The sequence below is a fragment of the Miscanthus floridulus genome, chromosome 1 (assembly GCF_019320115.1).
Source record: "Miscanthus floridulus cultivar M001 chromosome 1, ASM1932011v1, whole genome shotgun sequence".
Classification (NCBI taxonomy): Eukaryota; Viridiplantae; Streptophyta; class Magnoliopsida; order Poales; family Poaceae; genus Miscanthus; species Miscanthus floridulus.
Genome location: NC_089580.1, coordinates 27,160,855 through 27,182,386, shown reverse-complemented (window position 1 = coordinate 27,182,386; position 21,532 = coordinate 27,160,855).

Below are 21,532 nucleotides of genomic sequence, written 5' to 3'. Positions count from 1 at the left end.
GCATGGAGTATTAAATGTAGATAAAAAAAATTAATTGCACAGTTTGGTTGAAAATCGCGAGACGAACGTTTTGAGCCTAATTAGTCCATGATTGAATACTAATTGCCAAATAAAAACAAAAGTGCTACAATAGCCAAATTCCCAAATTTCGTCCAACTAAACAAGGCCAGAATTTAACTTAGACAATACCTTATTAAGTACCTTATCGAGAAGTAGTCGCGGCTATGGCGTCGTCGACGAAGGCGACGAGGTAGCAGCGACGTGGAGGCGCGGTCCAGCGGCGGCGGCGAAGGCGATGGTGTTTTCCGTTGCTCACAGCAAACCCTTTTGATCGGTCTAGGGTTAGCACGTTGGTGGGGCGCTGACGACTGCGGTGAACCTCCACTTTGAGCCACAGCCCCAACCTTTCTCTTTATAGCGCTGCGCGACGGGGGACCATCAGCCAGGAGAACGACTGGACGCCCCCAATCAGAGCGCGGATAAGAGTCCAATTGGCCGTTGGACCAACCGGTGGAGATCAATCTAACATTCCCCCATTTGATATCACCTTATAATTTAAATTTAACTTACTTTGGCTCTGTTCGGCTTACCCCATATTTGGCTTGTTCGGCTTCTTTTTTCAGCCTGAACCGTATTTTTCTCTCACAATAATTCAGCCAGATCAGTGTTTTCAGCAAGTTTCAGCCAAGTTTCAGACCACCAAACGGGGCCATTATCCCTTGTTCTCATTCCATCGCAGATCAGTGTATAGAGCGTATCTCATCGTCACGGTCAGTTGCCATTAGATTAAACAGCTATAATACACCTCTCTGTTTTGAAAACAGATTCTCGACTAGACCCTTAGTATCCAGAAATCATAGGCTTTTTCGTAAACCCATGTTTACTGTGTGTTCTTTGAACGCACTGGGTGGATAGCATTTGGTAAGCGGATCCGTAAGTACTTGCTTGGTACTTATATGCTCAATGCTTTTAAAATAATTCTGGATTTTCTCCTTTACAACATATAACTTAATGTCAATGTGTTTGGCAGCACACTTGACCTATTGTCTTAGGAGTTAACTACTTTAAATGGTTATTGCTGTTGACTACCATTGTTAACTCCATATACATATTCCCTTAACCACTTTTGTCTGTTCCTGAGACCTCATGACAAGCTATACTATGGTTTCCCTTAACTACTTGTTCTTTCTTACTCAGCATGAGGCCTATAATACTTTATAAAAATTGCAAGACATTTTTAACTCTATTCCAGTGATCTACATCTGGACAAGACTTCTGCCACAATATCCTAGATACGTAAGCTACGTCAGGGTAAGTTCTTACTTGTCCATTCATTAAGCTTCCAACAGCTGAAGCATATGAAACCATGTTCGTTTGATCGATTTCATATTAGTTCCTAGAACACTAAAAGTTCCCAAATCTATTACCCTAGACTATAGGAGCAGGCGTAGATTTACTCGCATGTATACTTTATTTTTTTAGAATATTTTCTAAGTATGCCTTTGCGATATTTCTAATACCTCTTTTCATCTATCCCGGTGAATTTTAATTTCTAAAACCAATGAGGCTTCATTAAGATCATTCACATTGAAACTTGAGGACAAAGACTTCTTCTCCAAGGACAGATTAACATTACTACTAGTGAGTAGGATGTCATCTATACACAGGATGTCAAAAAAGAATTTTCTATTCTAGAACTTCATATAAACGACATTGTCCTTCTCATTTTCTTTAAACATAAACTTTCTTATCTTTTCATCAACTTCAAATACTATTGTCTAGAGACTTGTTTTAACCCATAAATGAATTTCTACAGGTCACATCTTATACTTTCTTTTTTCTTCCATGACAAAATCTTTGGGTTGTGCCATGTTAATGTTTTCATATAAATCCCCATTGAGGAATGTCGTCTTTACATCCATCTGATGTAACTCTAAATCATAATGTGCCGATAACACCATTATAATTCTAAAAGAATTCTTGCATGAGACTGGAGAGAAAACTCCCATCGTAATCTATTCATTCTCTTTGTATAAAGCCTTTTGCTATAAGTCATGCTTTATATCTTTCCGCATTCCCTTTAGAGTCACATTTTGTCTTATAGACCTTTCACAGCCCACTGTTTTGGCTTCATTAGAAATTTTTCTAAGTTCCAAACATCGTTGGTATTCATCGAATTTATTTCAACTTTCATAGCTTCTTGTCATTCAAATGAGTAAACGCTTCTCATGGCTTCTTCAAATGAGGTGGGATCACCCACCATTTGAATTTCTTCACAAATATAGACTTCACGATAAAAAAAACTGGTTTACTAATTCTTTGAGACCTTCTACGGCCTTAACTACTGTCACTTTCATGTGGGGTTGTTGTTGCTTTACATTGTCAAGAGGCAATTGATTCTACAGGCTCCTGTATCACAAGATCACTGTTTACATTATTCATCTTGTTCGAAGAGCCAACAACAGGTGTTGTATAAGTCATACAACTTCAACAGGTATCGAGAAATTTGTTGTTTTGAATAACTGAAGTGGACACGCAGTCCCGCTTCTCATCAAGTCATAGGTCTCTACATACCGTGCTCCCCTAGATCGTTTCATCTTTTTTATAAAGATAGTGTATCTTCTAATTTCTTATTTGGGTCCAATCTGTTAAAACCTTATATGGCGCTTTAAGCACCGCTTCCATTTCTTTGATGGTGACTACGCTATCTTCCTCTCAGAACTTAAAAAAATCTAGGAATTTAGTTGTTTCTCTGTTTAGGGGTATCATTGTTATGACCGACGATCACATTCATCAAAATATTTATCTCACTCAGTTTTTTTACAAAATCTCTATATCACTCTTAATAAAGAGTACACATTCATCAACATCTTTATCTCACTCTTAACGAAGAGTAGTTTCTTAATTGATCTTAATTCTTACTCTTAATTCATCTCACAATTCTCACCCTTAAAATATGGCATGAACTATACTGTCATAATTTCGAGAACTATTAAAAAAATTATGAATAAGGAGACACTTCTGACTTACTTCATTCACGTAATTATGCCATGCAAATAAAGTTATTTCTTGATCCGTATAGGAGTACACTTTCCTCATTCCATTTTAAGAACTCGACGAGGTCTTTTATTATCTGTACTTTTACAAGTCACGCGTGCATCTTTTTATTGTCCTTTGATTAGTATTGACCATGACGATGCATTTTTATTGTGCCATAGTCAATACTAAGATAGCATAAGAGCTATCCAAACTTCTCTAGCTATGCGGGATACATTAAACATATGAGTCATCACAAAACTTATCCCGCTATGTAGGATTGACTAGCATAAGTACTATGCCAAACTTCTTCCCATGCAGGATAAATCTATATATAAATTACCATAACGAAAACGTTAGTCATGATGACTAAAATATTCACTTATACTTATTTTTAAAATTAAATCTTTCTGTTGGTTCTAATTTAATCAGAAAATTAGTAAACTAACAAAAAAATATCCTGAACTGGCTTGGCACAAGCCTTTTCATTCACATACCCCAACATTGCAGCTCGTTGGCATGCAGCCGAGTGATCTCGTCGGTTAAAAAATAAAACGTATAAGATGCTTCTACATCACCATTAGGCAGAAAATAGAATTAATGCATAAAACTCATAAATTAACTTGAAAGAATATAACTACTCTTCAAAATTAAATTCTTCCGTTGGTTCAAATTTAATTAAAAGATAATCAACATCATTACAACGGAAACATGAGAATAAAATATATTCTATTAGTTCAGGAGCATTTCTTGGTCCATATCTACTCTCTGAAAATTGACCACGTTGGTGTAAAATTTATTAGAGATTTAAACCTCAAATTAAACATATTATAAAATTGTTATCATCAACATTGGACAGAAAATAACAATACCATAGTCTAACATAAATAAATCGGATTACTCCTCCAATTTAAAATAGAGGATAAACATAATAATAATAATTTACTGAACCAAAATTAACTGCTCTTCAAATTAAATTCTTCCGTTGATTCAAATTTAATTAGAAGATAATAAACATAAAACTTTACAGCGAAAAACTAAAAAAATAATTTATCTACTTTTCAGAAGCATTTTACTGTACTCATATACTCTCTCGAAAAATTATCCTATTGGTTCAAATTAAACAAGGCAGAAAATCATAAAAAAATTTCTTCTGAAAATAGTAAAACAATTCGTAAACTTCACTGTGCATACACCCCGGCCCATTAGGCGCTTGCGCGCGGCCCAGTATGTAGGCACGCCCTGCCGCAGCGGCGACCGCTCACGCGCGCTCCCCCACGCCTAGGCCGCAACCTAGGCCTATGCCGGGAAATTGATCGCCCGCCTGGGCCGAAAGTGGCCCAAGTGATCTGAGCCGTCAATCCCGATCCAACGGCCGGGCGGTGATCTCGGCGGAACAAAACCCCCCGCCGCGGCCCCTATCCCAAACCCTAAGTTCATTTTCCTCCCTTTCTCTCTCTTCGCCGTGGCGACCGGCTATCTCTCCTTACTCACTCTATGCCACGGTGGCCGACTCTCTCTCCTTTTCTCACCCAGAACCATGGCGGTCGAAGAGAAGATGGTGGCGCCATCGCCGATCCCCTCGCTGGTGAGCGCGCCCACCGCCGTTGAGCGGTCTAGCGACGGTGCCTTGAGCGCGTGTGCGCGTCTCGATGGAGTGGCGGTGAGCTAGTGGCAAGGGTGATCTTCCCGCGCTACGACGGTGCTCGGGGTCTTCATCCCGCACAAAGACAGTGGGATGGCGGCACTGCCGTAGGGCCCCTCGCTAGCGCGCTCTCGTTGGAGGTTGAGCGCCCCGCCGTCGAGCAGCCCTCGAGTGGTGCCCTTGGTCCGAGATCGAGGTAGAGACCGTACGACGGCGAGTCCTCACTCCCATGACGGCTCGGGGTAACTCCCCGCCCTATGTCGAGGCAACGACCGGTGGTTGCGACGGTGTGGGTGGTTCCTAGGTAGGAAAACCTCCTTTCTTTTCCTTTCTATTCTTCTAGGGTTAGGGTTAGGGCTAGGGTTTCGATCTGATTCGGAAAACGAACCCCCTTCTTCTATTTTTTTAGTTTTCTACCCCGATCTAGATCTACACACTAGAACCTGGTTCTGATACCATTGATAAGATTTGTAGTACCTATAGATGTAGATCAATGGGAGAACTTGACTTAGACAATACCTTGTTAAGTACCTCATCGAGAGGCAGTCATGGCCATGGCGTCGCCAACGAGGTAGGAGCGACGTGGAGGCGCGGTCCAGTGGCGGCGACGAAGGCGATGGCGCTTTCCGTCGCTCACAGCACACCCTCTCGATCGGTCTAGGGTTAGAACGTCGATGGGGCACTGACAGCTATGGTGAACATCTTACCTTGTGCCCACCTTCCTTTTATAGCGCTGCGCGATGGGGACCCATCAGCTAGGAGAATTATAGGATCTCTGGTGGGCGTAGAGGGGGGTGAATATGCCTGTCAAAATAAACACTCAAACTTTTATCAAATTAACTCTGTGGCACTACCGTTTTGGAGGGCGGCACTGCCGGACTACGGTACTGCTGGAACAGAACAGCGGCACTACCGCACCTGCAGACAACATTGACTCATAGTTAAAAATCCGTGAACGAAAATTTAGATCGGAGAAATTTTCTAACTTACTACAGGTATGACAAATCATAGATCAAGAGCTAGAAGTTGTAGAAACACCACACACAAGTACATCGACTAAAAACTCTAGAAATCACCTCAACCACAATATGTTATGCAAGTAATATAAATCAAGCACAAGTGACAATAAATTATCCCATAGTTCGGCTTGCCACCAAGGCTTGCCTACCTCCACTTTGTTGAGGTTAGCCACTAAGGCTTAAACTTTCGAGCCCTTCCTCGTTCTCAAGTCAAGAGATTTAACTCTTGAGATGAGGGGTGAGTTTTCTAACTTCAAGAGATAATTACAATTCTCCTGGGGCTGCCACATAAGTTGGCAAGCTCCAAGAGTAACAAACACAACCACCGTCCAAAACGTGAACCAAGTGCTCTTTAGAGTTGGAAAATAATTGGAGCTGCTCTCTAATCGAGTTTGAGACCCTTTTTCCTCAAGGATTAATGGGAAATCAATGGATTTGCTTGAGGACTTCAGGTCAACAATGGAGGGAGAGAGAGAGAGAGAGAGAGAGAGAGAGCTCCTGCTCTACTTTGGACGTGCAAGTGAGGAAGAAGAGACATGTTCTAATTGGGAAGGAAGGGGAAAGATATATATATATATATATATATATATATATATATATATATATATATATATATATATATATATATATATACCCTCAGCCCTCAAGAGTCACTTAAATCGTAGATAGCTGTTGGAGAGAAAAGAGAAAGGTATATATACCTCCAACTCTCAACGGTCACCGCACCCAAGGGGTCGGGTGAGACGAAGCCCGTAGCCTCTAGGTCGAGCGAGACGGAGCCCGCGACCTTGGGGTCAAGCAAGAGGGATCCCGGGGTTGGGCGAGACGGAGCTCGCGACCTTGGGGTCGGACGAGACGGATCCCGCGACCTTGGGGTCGGGCGAGACGGAGCCCGCACCAAGGAGTCGGACGAGACGGATCCCACGACCTTGGGGTCCGGTGAGACGGATCCCACACTAAGGGGTCGGGTGAGACCGTCTAATACGTCTCGAGCCATCCGGGAAAGTCAGCGTAGGCGCTAACTTCCTTGTGCCGCGACTCAAGTGCGTCAGTGCCTCTCTTTAAGTGCGACAGTGCCTTACCATAGAAGACAGCAAGGGTAATAGTAAAATATAAACTGTCTTGGCTGTGAATCTGAGAATGTTTGTTGTTGTTTGAGCACCTGGTAGCACATATTAGCTTAAGCATTGTGTTCCCCTTTATAGTACGACTTTTCCTATACTCAAATTCAAGATACAAAAGAATCTTAAATCCCTGTTGAGTTTGAAGCCATCTATATTTGTAATTGAGGGCTTCTCCGTTTCGTGTAGCGCCCATGAATATAAATTTCATGCTTGTCATCTCGATAAATCTCATTAGTATTCTAATTGAGTAGTCATTATCATCAAAACCCACAATTAAGACTTGATTGCACTTTCAAAAACGGCTGAACGCCTCCGATCAGGACGCGGATAAGGGCCCAATTAACCATTGGCCAGCTAGTGAAGATCAATCTAACATCGGACAGTCCTGTCCTACGCCGTGCGGCTGTGCTGCCGCCTGCTACCAGTGCCAGCGCAGGCAGAGGCAGGCCTGGCCAAAGCTGCGTTGCCCTAACTCGCCCGATCGCACCAAAATAAATTTTGCAGTTTTGGTCGTACGTATGCAGACGCAGCTCGATATTCGCTCTGTTCGTTTGGGCTGGTTTGGCTTATCAGCCATGGCTGAAAGCATTGTTGGCTGATTTGGTGTGAGGGAAAAATATTGTTCGTTGGCTGATAAGTCATGGCTTATAAGCCAAATAGAACCAAGCAAACAGACTGATTCTCGGCTTATTTATAGCAAAATATTATTTATAGCAAAATATAAACCAGATAAACATGATTGATGAGAGAGAAGATTAGATTAAATTGCTCATACGGTCATACCATGACTCCATCCAGCTCAATTCACTACTTAAGGCTACTAAGCTCACTGATTGGTCCGAACTCAATTAAATGCTGAAACACACTTGTCTCGGGATAGTACAATTTTGAAGAATTCAATTCAAACTCGTACCGATCCAATGGTCCTGTTCGCTTGTGTTACGATTTATATGTTTTAGTTTATTTTTTAGTCCGAATTCAATTGAAACACACTGTTACGATTCCAACGCCTACACGTGGTTCGCCCTCGGATCCAACGAATGTCCCTCTGCCCACGGGAGCCGGCATCCAATCCAGCACCGGGGGAAAAAAGGAGCAGGCATCTAATCCGTCCGGCAGCGACCGCTCCATGCGAGAAAGAAAGAAACCTTGCGCCTTAAGATAAGCACGAGGGCATTCAGCGGCCGGAATGGACCATCGCGTCTTGCCATAACGACGGATGGACCGAACGAACAGAAAAATCTTTGGCGTGATGGCGCCGCTTTAGCAGATGCGAGGCGTTTCACTTCTTCCCCCACCCAAAAAAAGGAAAACAGAGACAAGTAGAAGTAGCGGAGCGGCCCCTCCCTGCTGCTGCTGCTTTCGCGTCTGCAAAAACTCGATCCGGCGCCGTGCCTGACCGGCGCGGCCACTGTTTTCTCTCTCATTTTGCTGGAGTGATACCGTGGGATGGCGACCGTACTTTTTGCCTGCAGCTTTTTCTTGGCTACTGCTACTGTGTCTGACAACTGTTTAGTGGTTGAGAGCTGAGAGGATTCTGACCCAGCGCTGGTGGTGTTGGTACGGGATGGAATCACAAGGACGGATCGCTCAGCATTTACTCCGTCTCGTCCTCGTGGGCTTATATCAGCTGAGAACCGGGCCGAGCTCTCGACTCAAATACACTGTACCTCAGAGGCCCCCGATAGGTTTTAGGTTTAGTAGTGAGCCCGTGAAGCTCAAAGGCCGGATGGATTTGGAATGAAAGAACGAGATGGCTTGGTCGGTCCAAAATGTTCTTGATTTGTGTAGCGCAAACCACGGCCCAGCAGCTCAAACTGGAGAAGACAAAAAGGTAAGAGAGAAGAAAAGAAAAAAAAGAAAAAGAAATGTGAAGTCAGTGTTGCGGGACTGCACGCTATTGCCATTGTTTTTAGGCTTTTGACCTCGCAGCTTCCAACAATCTGTCTCTGCAAAAGGTACGCAATTTGACATAAAGCTTGCCCAAACTCTCGGATTCTCTACTACGATCAAAAGGAAAAATCCTAACGGTTTCAAACGGACTGGCAGCACGTTTGTTTGGCTGTGGCTTGTTGTAAACGATCGTAAATTTTCAGCTGGAACCGTATTTTTCTCTCACACAAACCAGCCAGCAGTACTTCTTCACGAACCAGCAACGATACGAACCAGCCAACCGAACAAGCTGTGCATAGATCGAAGCGGCGAGCTTTAGGATCTTTTTTTGTTTAGGTGCTAGCTTAAAAAATGTTGTAACCTATGAGCTATAAAAAAGCTGCTTTAAGCTATTAGGCGGTGAAAAGGTTATAAGATGTTTGATAAAATAACCATGAAATCTATCCTCTTTAAAATAGTTGTAAAATATCTCTTTATTTTCACCCATTTGGAAAGACTGAATGCTGAACGTAGGATCTAAGGTGATGCGAAAATGCTACTATGCAATAGAATTAGAAGTTTCACTGATTTAGGTTCCACCTATTTGGTTGGTGCTCTTAAAATTATCTTAAGTTATTTCTTTTTTTAGAATTTGATCAAATTTATAGAAAAGAATAACAAAAAGTACAACATCAAATTAGTGTCATCAGATACATCATAAATATATTTCTATATTATGCTCCTTTGATGATATAAATACTTATTCTCCTTCCTTTAAATTATATAAAACTTAAAAAAGTTTGACTTCAGATAACTTTGAGATTTGATTTATTCGATAGGGCAAAGGAATCATTGTTTATCTACAAGTAATCCTCCCACGTCCAGAAATGATAGGCGTATTTGAGTAGAGCAATAAAATCAAATTTTACAAAGTTTGTCAAACAATTAGTCAATTCAGGTGCAAGTTTAGGGCATAAAACTTACAACAATAATTTTTTGTTTAAAGTGGCTCTAAAATGATATTAATTCTTTAGCAATTGACTACACACTACAATAGAAATTGTAGAATAAAATATATATTTATATGACTTTTCTTATGATCAAATAGGCCTACCATCTTTAGACAAAAGGAAGTAAAAACACAGAAAAGCACTAGAGTTCCAAGATAGCAATAGTCTAGGAGGTGATTGCTTAGAACAACTCTAGTATAGAATATAGATCTAGCTCATAGCATATTTTATTTAAAAAGAATGAAAGATGAAACAACTATCAAGTCTTTCTGAAGAGCTGTCCTAAGTTATTTTTTTAAGTTTGACCAATTTTATAGAAAAAAGCACAAAAAATTGTTGCACCAAATTAACATTATTAAATATAGAACTATATTTTTCATAATTTTTTTCATTTGGTATCATAAATATTGTAGATTTTTTTTATAATTTTTTATGAATCTAAAAAAATCAACTTGAAACAATTCTAGAAATAATTGGTATCTATGTATATATGACCTTCTATGCAAAGATTTCATGCTGCTTTTTTTTTTGTTTCTAAACTACATATGAGGCAGCGGTTTGAAAAGATCAATCAAAGACGCCCTTACGGGAGGAGCTCCATTCATCTCCTGGACAGAACAAAAAATGGCGGATTGCCGCGGCTTGTGGATCCACTAAAAACATCTTTGCCACTTTGGTGGACAAAAGTGTCTCGTTTCCGTGTGAGGGCTTGCCAGCGTATGGATGTATGGGGTGTCCGGAAGTCCACGCCTGTGGTCATTTTTCACTCCATTTCATGCATCCACGTACAGCTTGCGTTGTTCCGAATGTCACCAGCATCGAGAAAAGAGGGAGAAGACGACGGATACCCAGCCGGCGCTAGGAGGAGGATGAGACAGTTGAGGCGAGGTAGTAAAAGGCAAGGAGGGAGATGCAACATCTGATCTACTTTTCAAATATTCAGATGCAACACTTGCAACATACGTACGAAGGCGATGAAACACTACATGCATCTTAAACACTTGCAGAAACACCTGAAAAATGTTGGATATATTATGGGCTTGGCCCGTATAATATTTAATAAATCAAATAAAACTCTATGGCACGTAACATTAAGCGTTGTACGGTTTAATACCGTATGAGATTTTGACTAAATATTTACTCAGCTTATTTGGTTGGAAATTATCCATCTTAATTGAGAAGCTGAGAAAAGAACAAAGAAGTGCCACACGCGCGCGATCGCCGCCGCCGTCGTCGGCCGAGCCGTGGACGTGGACGCGGGCCAAGGCCATGGCAGGCAGGCGGGCGGCGAGCAAGCGGACGGGCATGGCCAGATTTTGCCACTTAATCCATATAATCACAGGAGTTTCTCTCCTTAATGGTGGAGGCGAACTGATTGCGCCAGTTACCATCTCTTTATGTCTCCGTCTCCTAGGATCCTCCACTGCCTTTCTTCCTCCCCGTCACAGCCACAAATCTGAAGTCCTTCGTCAGTCCAGTTCTTTTGCTTTGCTTCTGAGAGACCACATCTCAACCGCCCTTTGACTTTCCCCGTCTCGTACCTCTGCGCGCATGGAGCAGCAAGAGAGCAGGTGCCTCCGGAACCCTCATCCGCCTATGAACCTTGCACGAGATGTGTGGCAATTAGGTTTTAGGGAGCGATTCCGCGACTGCTCGTCCGACGTTTTCTTTCTGGTGATCGATCACGGAACCCGTCTTCTTCCTGGTGACCGTTCGCAGGACTACACTGCGAACACCTTCCTGCATCGACTGTGGTCAACAACTTCGAGCAACGCACTATATCGTCTAGTGCGAATGGAGCCTCCGATACCCTCGGTATGGGATCCTCCGCTGGGTACAATCTTAACTCTGTGATTACCATACTTTGCGTACTTACCGTATCGATCTATATGTCATACTTGCATGCTGTATCATTTGTTAGTGATATACACATGCACATATATATCGTCACAAACCTGTTGATATTTTATTTCTAGATTAAATTGACCATAAACATGCCTAATTATCTAACAATCCAAAAACCTAATGTTAGATAATTTTCTATCAGTGGTTTTGCTGCTACTTTGAAGCCAAATAATTTTGATGGCAAGAATTTTATGATATGGCGTGCCAAGATGGTGTTGTGGTTGACTACTATAAATTGCTATCACGCCGCACAGAGGAAACCTGAACAATTTACTCCTGAGGATGAGCAAAGTTCTTGGCTGCCGATAACCTGTTTCGAGGCGCCGTGATTAGTGCACTTCATCCTAAGTATGAGAAAAACTACATATCTTGCACATTAGGCAAAGAGTTATGGGATGCTCTTGAGGCAAAGTTTGGAGTTTCTTATGCTGGTAGTGAGCTGTACCTTATGGAGCAGCTGTATGACTACAAAATGGTTGAAACCCATTCTGTAGTGGAACATGCTCATGAGATAAAGGCGCTAGCAAAGGAACTAGAATATTTTTCATGTCTGTTATCCGACAAGTTTGTGGTCGACGATATAATTGCTAAGTTGTCACTTTTTGGAGGAATTTTGCTACTTCTCTAAAATACAAGGGACAAGAGTTTAGTGTGGCTGAGCTTATTGGATCTCTTGATGTTGAGGAGAGGGCGAGGGCAAAAGACAACCGTGGAAAAGGAGTTGAGTCTTCCACTGCCAATATGGTGCAGAAGAAAAACTCATTTGCATCCTGTAATAAAAAGAAGAAGAACATGCAAGAGAACAACAATACAAAGTCTAAGCAGACTGCTCATTTTAAGAAGGAAAACAACAAGAAAGTTGGAGGTTGCTTTATTTGTGGGAGTGATGAACATTGGACAAGTGAAAGGTCCTAATGGCTAGAGGGGGGTGAATAGCCTATTAGAAAATTCTACAACAACACTTAACAAACCGGTTAGACAATTATGAGTCGAAACAAGTGTTGCGCTAGCCTACTAAAAATACAAGCCACCTACCACAATTCTAGTTTATATAGTTTCTATCCACACAATAGCTATGACACTACACTAAGTTAGTGTGCTCACAAAAGCTAACTAAAGAGCCACACTAACTAAACTAACAAGCTCTCACAACTAGCTACACTAAAGAGCTTGACAACTAGTTTACGGTAATGTAAAGAGAGTGAGCAAGAATGTTATACCGTCGTGTCGAGGAAGGATCCACTTACTAACATGGACTAAATTACTAGCATGGACTAAATTACTAACATGCGCCACCTCCAAATGGACTAAATTAGTAACATGGACACCATATGCAGAAAAAGAAGAATCCACTTACTGTTCGGTTTGTGAAGCTTCCAAAAGATTCACCTTCCTGGCGAGTGCTATTCCAATAGGAAAACAGAGGTTCCAAAACCTTCTCGATGTCATTGAGCTTCACTTTATCCATAAATGATTCTGCTAGCGTACTCTGGTTTGGTGTTCCACCCAGCCAGATCTATGGTCACAATAAAGTAGAGTGCAATAAATATACAAAAGAAACACAAAACTAAAGAGGCAAGATTGCCAAGTCAATGTAATCAAAATGAGGTGTAAAATAAGTCACTACTCCAGTTACCTGGTAACTTTTTGGGCCATCACCAACAAAACCAAGCTCTGCCATATATGGTCTAGCACATCCATTAGGGCAGCCAGTTATCCTCACAACCATAGACTCTGAATCCTTGATACCAACCTATTAAGCAGATACAGCCAGTGGTATCGTCGGACTGTCCGCATTGTACGGGCGGACACTTCGCTGGTGAAGTTCCTAACCCTTGCTCAAATGTGCCAACCAACAAGTGTATCATCTTGTGCACATGTGTGTTAGCATATTTTCACAAACATTTTCAAGGGTGTTAGCACTCCATTAGATCCTAAATGCATATGCAATGAGTTAGAGCATCTAGTGGCGCTTTGATAACCGCCTTTCGATATGAGTTGCACCCCTCTTAATACTAAGTGTCTTGATCACAAAAACAAAATGGCTCCTACCATTTATACATTTGCCTTGAGTCTTTTGTTTTTCTCTTTCTTCTTTTCAAGTCCAAGCACTTGATCATCACCATGGCATCGCTATCATCATGTCATGATCTTCATTTGTTTCACCACTTGGAATGTGCTACCTATCTTATGATCACTTGATAAACTAGGTTAGCACTTAGAGTTTTATCAATTCACCAAAACCAAACTAGAGCTTTCAATCTCCCCCTTTTTGGTAATTGATGACAACCCTTTCACAAAGATATGAATTGAAATTCAATTGAATCCATGTTGCTTGTCCAAGTATATTTACTATGTGTAAAAGGATATGGACAAGTTTTATGAACCCCATATGATAGCAATTGCTCCCCCTATATATGTGCTAAGAGTTTGGATTATAGCTTGCACATATGCTTAGATAGGAAATATAGGAGACAATGTCTACCAAATGATGCTAAGGTATAAAATATGGACCTTTGAAGCGTGATACCAATCGGAGTGCACCATTATACTATCCTTAGCACCATTGTTAGCTTGATACCACTTGGAAACACTTGGAAATAAAATCACTAGATAATCTATGCATGCTAGTTTTTCATTTTATCATTCAAAGCTACAACTAGCAAACACCACACAAGCATTGATATCAAAATTTAAAACTTATGCCATGCAAGCAAACATATGAAATGCACATTTAAATGCATTATACAAGTTCATGAGCTTGCTCCCCCTACTTGTGTGCTTAAAATTTTAATTGATCCATTTCCTTTGTCATATCTCTCCCCCTTGTCAAATTCTCCTCCTCTGTTGTCTTTTCACCATCTTAGTACACTTAATATCTTTGTTTTTCTCCCCATAGTACTAATATCTTTGTCCTTCTCCTCCTTTGTCATCAATGACCATAAAGGTTCAAAATATAGATAGGTTGAGATTATCAATGTCAATCAATGGGGTGAGGATCATATTCCTAAATTTGGTCCAATCTAGAATACTTGCCAAAGACATTTAACTCGGTTTGATCCAAGTGCAAGCTTCTTCACACCTCCAAATAAGGGTTATCTTGTACCATGTTAAGTTAAACACTTAGAACTCATTTTTTAGATCAAACACTAGGTTTATAAGCCCACAAACATGTCATATGCTACCACTAGATCAAAATAAGCATAGAAGCAATAGTGGTACCATACAATCATCAAGTTCATTTGATTTTCATGAATGAGCCTATTGAATATGAAAAGATGTCTAGATGCACTAAACATGTCATTAGCAAGGAAGTATGCCATGCCAATCAACTTTTACCTTGGATTGCTCGAAGGAGAGGCATGTCATATAAGTGGGGGATGCATCAACACATATTTGAGAAATCCAATATGTTCAACTCATTTCTTAGCTTGTAAAACCTCTTCTCATCCAATGGCTTGGTGAAGATATCGGCAGGTTGATCTTCGGTGCCTACACTCTCAATGCAAATGTCCCCTTTTTATTGGTGATCTCTTATGAAATGATGGCGGACATCAATGTGCTTTGTTCTTGAATGTTGAACCGGATTGTTGGTCAACTTGATTGCACTCTCATTGTCACATAGCAATGGCACTTTCTTGAACTTGATTCCAAAGTCACTCAAAGTGGCCTTTATTCAAAGTATTTGTGCACAACTATCGGTGGATATGTATTCGGCTTCGGTGGTTGATAATGCAACACTATTTTGCTTCTTTGATGACCATGAAACAAGTGATATTCCCAACAATTGATATGTGCCCAAGGTGCTCTTTCTTTCAACTTTGCATCCGCATAATCCGAGTCGGAGTAACCAACTAGATTAAACTTTGCTCCTTTAGGATACCACAAACCAACATTAGTGTATGCTTCAAGTATCTCAATATTCTCTTTGTAGCCTTCAAATAACTTTCTCTTGGTGAGGCTTGAAATCTTGCACATATGCATACACTAAACATGACATCCGGCCTTGATGCGGTCACATAGAGTAGGCTTCCAATTATAGACCGATACAATTTTTGATCCACCATATTTTCACTTGTATCACTATTCAAGTTGCCATTTGTTCCCATTGGTGTGCTAATGGCTTTACTATCACTCATGCCAAACTTCTTGATCATATCCTTGATATACTTGCCTTGACTCACAAAAGTACTGTTCTTCAATTGCTTGATTTGAAGACCAAGGAAGTAACTTAACTCTCCAATCATGGACATCTCAAACTCATTAGCCATCATCTTTCCAAACTCTTCATAAAAGTCTTGATTGGTTGATCCAAATATGATATCATCAATATAGATTTGCAACATAAACAAGTCTTTGCCAATCTTCTTGATGAAAAAAGTGGTGTCAACTTTGCCCATTATGAACCCTTTAGAGAGTAGAAAGTCCCTCAATCTCTCATACCATGCTCTAGGTGCTTGCTTCAACCCATACAATGCTTTCTTCAACTTATACACATGGTTGGGCTTCTTATCATCTTCAAAACTGGGAGGTTGCTCAACATTACTTCTTCATTGATGTAACTATTGAGAAATGCACTTTTGGCATCCATTTGATAGAGTTTGATGTTGTGGGCTCAAGCATAGGCTAGCAAGATTTTAATTGTTTCCAATCTAGCAACTGGGGCATATGTTTCTTCAAAGTCAAGACCTTCAACTTGTGTATAGTCTTATGCTACTAATCTTGCTTTGTTCCTTACTACTATCCCATCTTGATCTTGCTTGTTTCTAAAGACCCATTTGATTCTAATCACATTGTGTCCCTTTGGTCTCTCTACTAATTCTCATACTTGATTTCTTGTGAAGTTGTTTAATTTTTCATGCAAAGCATTAACCCAATCAACATCCTTCAATGCTTCATCTATCTTCTTTGGTTCAATGGATGACACAAATCAGAAATGCTCATAAAATGAAGGCAATCTTGATCTAGTTTACACACCTCTTCAAATATCACCAATGATAGTGTCTAATGGATGATTCCTTGCAATATTGGTTGGTTGAAGGATTGAAAGTTGATTACTTACACTTGCTTGATCATTGGATTGAGATGATGTCCTAGCCACTTGAACTTGTTCATTGTCATGAGAGCCACTTGTCGGTGTTTCGAATAAGCAACGACAAGTAAATTTATAGTTATGCGCGTTAGGTCCGAATGGTGCGCTAATGGACACAAGATTTATACTGGTTCGGACTGAATGTCCCTACATCCAGTATGTTGCTGCTTGTGTTATTGGCACCGAAAATGGTTCATAGTAGGGGGTACAAACGGTCGAGAGAGAGACTGGTCCCAAGTCTCTGATGAAAGGGTCGAAAGGATGTCAAGAGCCTAATAGCAGCTTGACTATGTGTGATGTGTGTTGTTTGTCAAGAGTCAGTCCCTTCGTTGAAGGAAGCACATCCCCTTTTATAGATGAAGGGGACGGCTTTATAAGTAAGAGGGCTCGGATGCGTACGCTACCTAGCCTTATTGTTCACGTCTTCCAAGCCTTGTTGTCCATTCTAGTCGGTGCGAAAGGATGATAAGCGCCTACAATACTGTTGATGCCACTATAGAATGTCAGGATGGCTACTGAGTACTGCCCCGCGTAGGGTATGGACTCTGGTACAGTGATTTTGACTTATGAGCCATGCCTTGCCTTTCTCCGCACGTCTTCTAGTTCCCTCCAAATGGGGAGCCCTCGGTCGGATGGCTCCAGTTGGCCCTCAATGCGCTGGTCGGAGAAGAGCGATGAGTAGGCTTCCCGCGAGCCTCGATCGTGGGGTCGGAGTCGCGGGGTTGGAGCAGGAAGCAGTGCTGTGGGCAAAGCCTTTTGACCGGAGGGGGCGTCTAGAGGCTGAAGCGAATACTCCAATCTGGTGGACCCAAGGGGCCATGAAGCGGGTGCCGCTCCCTTGGGACCATATCGTGGTGATAGCATATCCGTCATTTGTGGAGGACGCGAGTCTTTTTCTGGATCGTAGTGGTTGTCATATGTCTACGTCGGGTTCCATGCCCGAGGGCTGAAGGCGGCGCCCACAACTCTGTAGGGCAAAGAGCACGCACCCACAACACTATTTAGGCTCTGCTATGCCTAGAAGGGTCTAAAGCACCCATCCCGTCGTTCCCTGGCAGTACTTTTTCTATTGGGGCATAGGGTATGGATTCTGGTCAGTGGTTTTGAGTTATGAGCGATGCCTTGCCTTTCTCCACACGTCTTCTGGTTTCCTCCGAACGGGGAGCCCCTGGTCGGATGACTCCAGTTAGCCCTTAGTGCGCCGGTCGGAGAAGAGCGGTGAGCAGGCTTCCCGTGAGCCCCAGTCGTGGGGTTAGAGTCGTGGGGTCGGAGCAGGAAGCAGTGCTGTGGGCAAAGCCTTTTGATTAGAGGGGCCGTTCAGAGGCTAAAGTGAATACTCTGATCTGGTGGACTCGAGGGGCCATGAAGTGGGTGCCTCTCCCTTGGGACCATATCATGGTGATAGCATATCCATCATTTGTGGAGGACGTGAGTCTTTTTCTGGACCATAGTGGTTGTCATATGTCTATGTCGGGTTCCATGCCTGAGGGCTGAAGGCAGCGCCCACAACTCTGTAGGGCGAAGAGCACGCGCCCACAACACTAGTCAGGCTCTGCTACGCCTAGAAGGGTCTAAAGCACCTATCCCATCGTTCCCTAGTAGTACTTTTCCTATTGGGGCGAAGGGTATGGATTCTGGTTCAGTGGTTTTGACTTATGAGCGATGCCTTGCCTTTCTCCGCACGTCTTCTAGTTCCCTTTGAACGGGGAGCCCCCGGTCGAATGGCTCCAGTCGACCCTCAGTGCGCCGGTCGGAGAAGAGCGGTGAGTAGGCTTCTCGCGAGCCCCGGTCGTGGGGTCAGAGTCGTGGGGTTCGAGCAGGAAGCAGTGCTGTGGGCGTCCCTCAGGCGAGACCGAGCCCGTCCCTCGGGGGTCGGGCGAGGCGGAGCTGGCCCAAAGGCGTCGGGCGAGGTGGAACCAAACTCCCATCATTCAGGCAAGAAATGTAGCGGCGCCCTTGTCCGTCCAGAAGTTTTTAATGTTTGATGGTTATTGGTTCCACCTCCTAGGGTACCTCGGTGTTAGGTCCCCGACAGTAGCCCCCGAGCCCCTGGACGATTCAGACAGAATCATCCAGGGGTGTTTTCAATTTCGTCGGAGTTAATTTGCCAGAGGGCCCCGAGCCCTCGGGTGACTCGAGTAGAGTCGCCCGGGGGGTAGTATCGGACCCTTCACGAGTAAGGCTGAAAAACTTGGTTTTTTGTCGACAGGATATTTTTAAGGGAATCGTGGTATTCTGTTCGTGGGAATTTTACTCAGTGCTGGCCTGGCTGGGTCCTGACTATGGATTGAGGCCCTGGTAATGGTTGAGGATCTATCGGCGAGGGTGAAGCTGGACTAGGAGGAAATCGCCAGGCTTCGAAAGGAGTAGGACGAGCTACTACAGAAGGACACCGCGGCCAGTGAGCAGGCCGGTGAGCTCCTGGCGGAGCTAGAGACAGAGCGAGATCTCAAGCTTAAGGCTGAGGAGAGGTCCATGGTGTTGTAGTAGAGGATGGACCGAGCCATCCGAGAGCGCGACGAGGCGCATGGGGTGGCCGACTCCCTCTAGGCGGATCTTGAGGATGCGGTGAGCCAGAGGTTGGATGTTGAGAATGTTGTTACCAGGTTGGAGAAGGAGCTTGCCGAGGTGCGAGGGATCCTCCGGGTCAAAAGCAACGAGCACGATCTTCTGCAAACTACCGTCGGTGTGGTTACCGATGCCCTAGAGGTGGCGCAGCCAGAAGGATCCAGCTGGCTTGCAGCTCATGCCGTGGGAATCATGGCGTGGGTAGGCCAACTTGAGGAGGACGCCTTCCATGCCGGGATCACCCAAGCCTTTGCTGTCGCCCATTCCCATTACGATCAAGAGATCAACCTGAAGGTAATGAGTCATGGTTTTGCGCCTGTTTATGATGACGATGAGCTAGACAAGATGGAAAAGGCAGTGGCTCCCCTCACATGGAACCTAGCGGACCAGCTAAAACAAGAGGTTCTCCCTTCACGGAAGTAGTTAGCTTGATAAACACTTATTTGTAATATGTGAACAAGTATTAGTATTTTTGTGTCCTAGAAACGGTTTCGTAAGTCTTGTTCTGTTTGTTTTGATCTTACCTTCTCTTTTTGCGATGAAAAAGATTTAGACAATCGACCCTTCTGTTTGTTAAGACCATAGGGCCCGAGGTTTTTTTATAGGGGAAACTTGATTGTGTTGGTGAGCAAAATTATCATAGCTGTCTAGGCGTGGGCCTTTTGCGGTCTTACCAGTCTGTTCCGCCAAACCTTGCCACTGGTCTTGATGCGAAGAGGAGGTCAAATGTAATATTTTCTCGAAAGGAAAAGAAAGGAGGTTTCCATACCTTTATCAGCCCCCGGTCAGATCCGACCCCTTGCGGTTGCTGGGGTCGGATGTTACTGGAGACCAGAGCGAGGGAGGCGAACTTACGTTTGTATTTACTCATACCCCTTACCTTAGGACTTTGATGATTGCTGCGTGACCGTGCGTTATGAGCTTGCTAACGTGGATGTTTGGATGGAATCCGATCCCGTTTGCTTTGCGACAGGGTCGACGAAGCCCTCGGGTGGCGTTTTGCTACTCCTTGGCCCGCCTTCCAACAGATTCCCCCACAATGGGGTTTCTATGGGCTCGGCTAGAGGCTAGATTTGAACAAGAAGGTTGAGATGACCCTATTCATGTTAATGCGGGTCGGGCAAAGGCCATTGAGGCTCATCTGTGTTTTCTCCCCTAGCTCTTGTTCAACGCGAGGTGGCCCTGGACCCTTCGCTGGTCAGCCATCGAACCTTGGTCTCTTGATCTTAGATCGAGTGGCTCGAGCCCCCGAGCCCTTGAGGGTCTGCTAGGGGTCAGCCGTGTTTTTGCGCGCTACCCCGTCCTCGGTTTCCGTGGCCGGAGGGGCTAAGTTGACAACACTTGCCTCGATGGCTCAAGTGTCGCGCTCAATGAGCTCGCTAATGGGTATGTTCGTGTGGAATCCGGATACATCATTCGCTGACGGGGTCGGCAGAGCCCTCATGTGGCATTCCACTACTTCTGAACCCGCCTCCCGGTAGATACCCGAGCCATTGGTTGGGCTCATGCGGCCCATTGGCCTCTCCTTGATGGAGATTCTGTGGGTCTGGCTCAAGGTTAAAATCGAATGAGAAAGGTCTAGATATCCCTGTCCGCTTCTGAACGGGGTCAGGCAAGGCCACTGGGGCTCATTTTGTTTTTTCTCCCCTGGCTCTATTTGACACGAGGCGGCCTCGAGCCCTTTGCGGGCCGGCCTTCGATCCTCGGTCAGGCGTCGCTCATATTGAATGAGGCGGCTACCGCTTCATTACGTGACACGAAGCATTGAGATGCAAGGGTTTGCATATGCAATGTTTGAATGCATGAATTTAACATATAGTTTAATCGAGACGAAAGCGGGGGTCGATAACGTTACCTTGGTGGTATGAGCCGTGGGAAGCTCCTACCAGACATGTCCGTGCTAGGCTTGGGTCCGACGTTTGTGATGAGGCTAGCGTAACCTGCATAAGTATCGTGATTTTTTGTTTCCGTCTCTCGGTGGCAATCCGAGCCATACGATTGACTTTTCAGCGATCTGTTAGCTTCCCCCCAAAGGGGGCTCTGCAGGCAAATCCCTCCAAACTCCTTTCGGGAAGGTGGGAGCTAAGGCTAGTAGTGTGAGGAATTGTGAACGCGATTAACACTGTAGCCGTCGAGGCGTAGGGTCTGGTGGTTCATCCAGTTGTACTCATCGTTGTATTCCCACACGCCGTGCTTTTGGTTTCCCAAATGTAAGGAGGGGTCGGACTAAGAGGTTGTTTAAACAAACATGCACCCTCGGT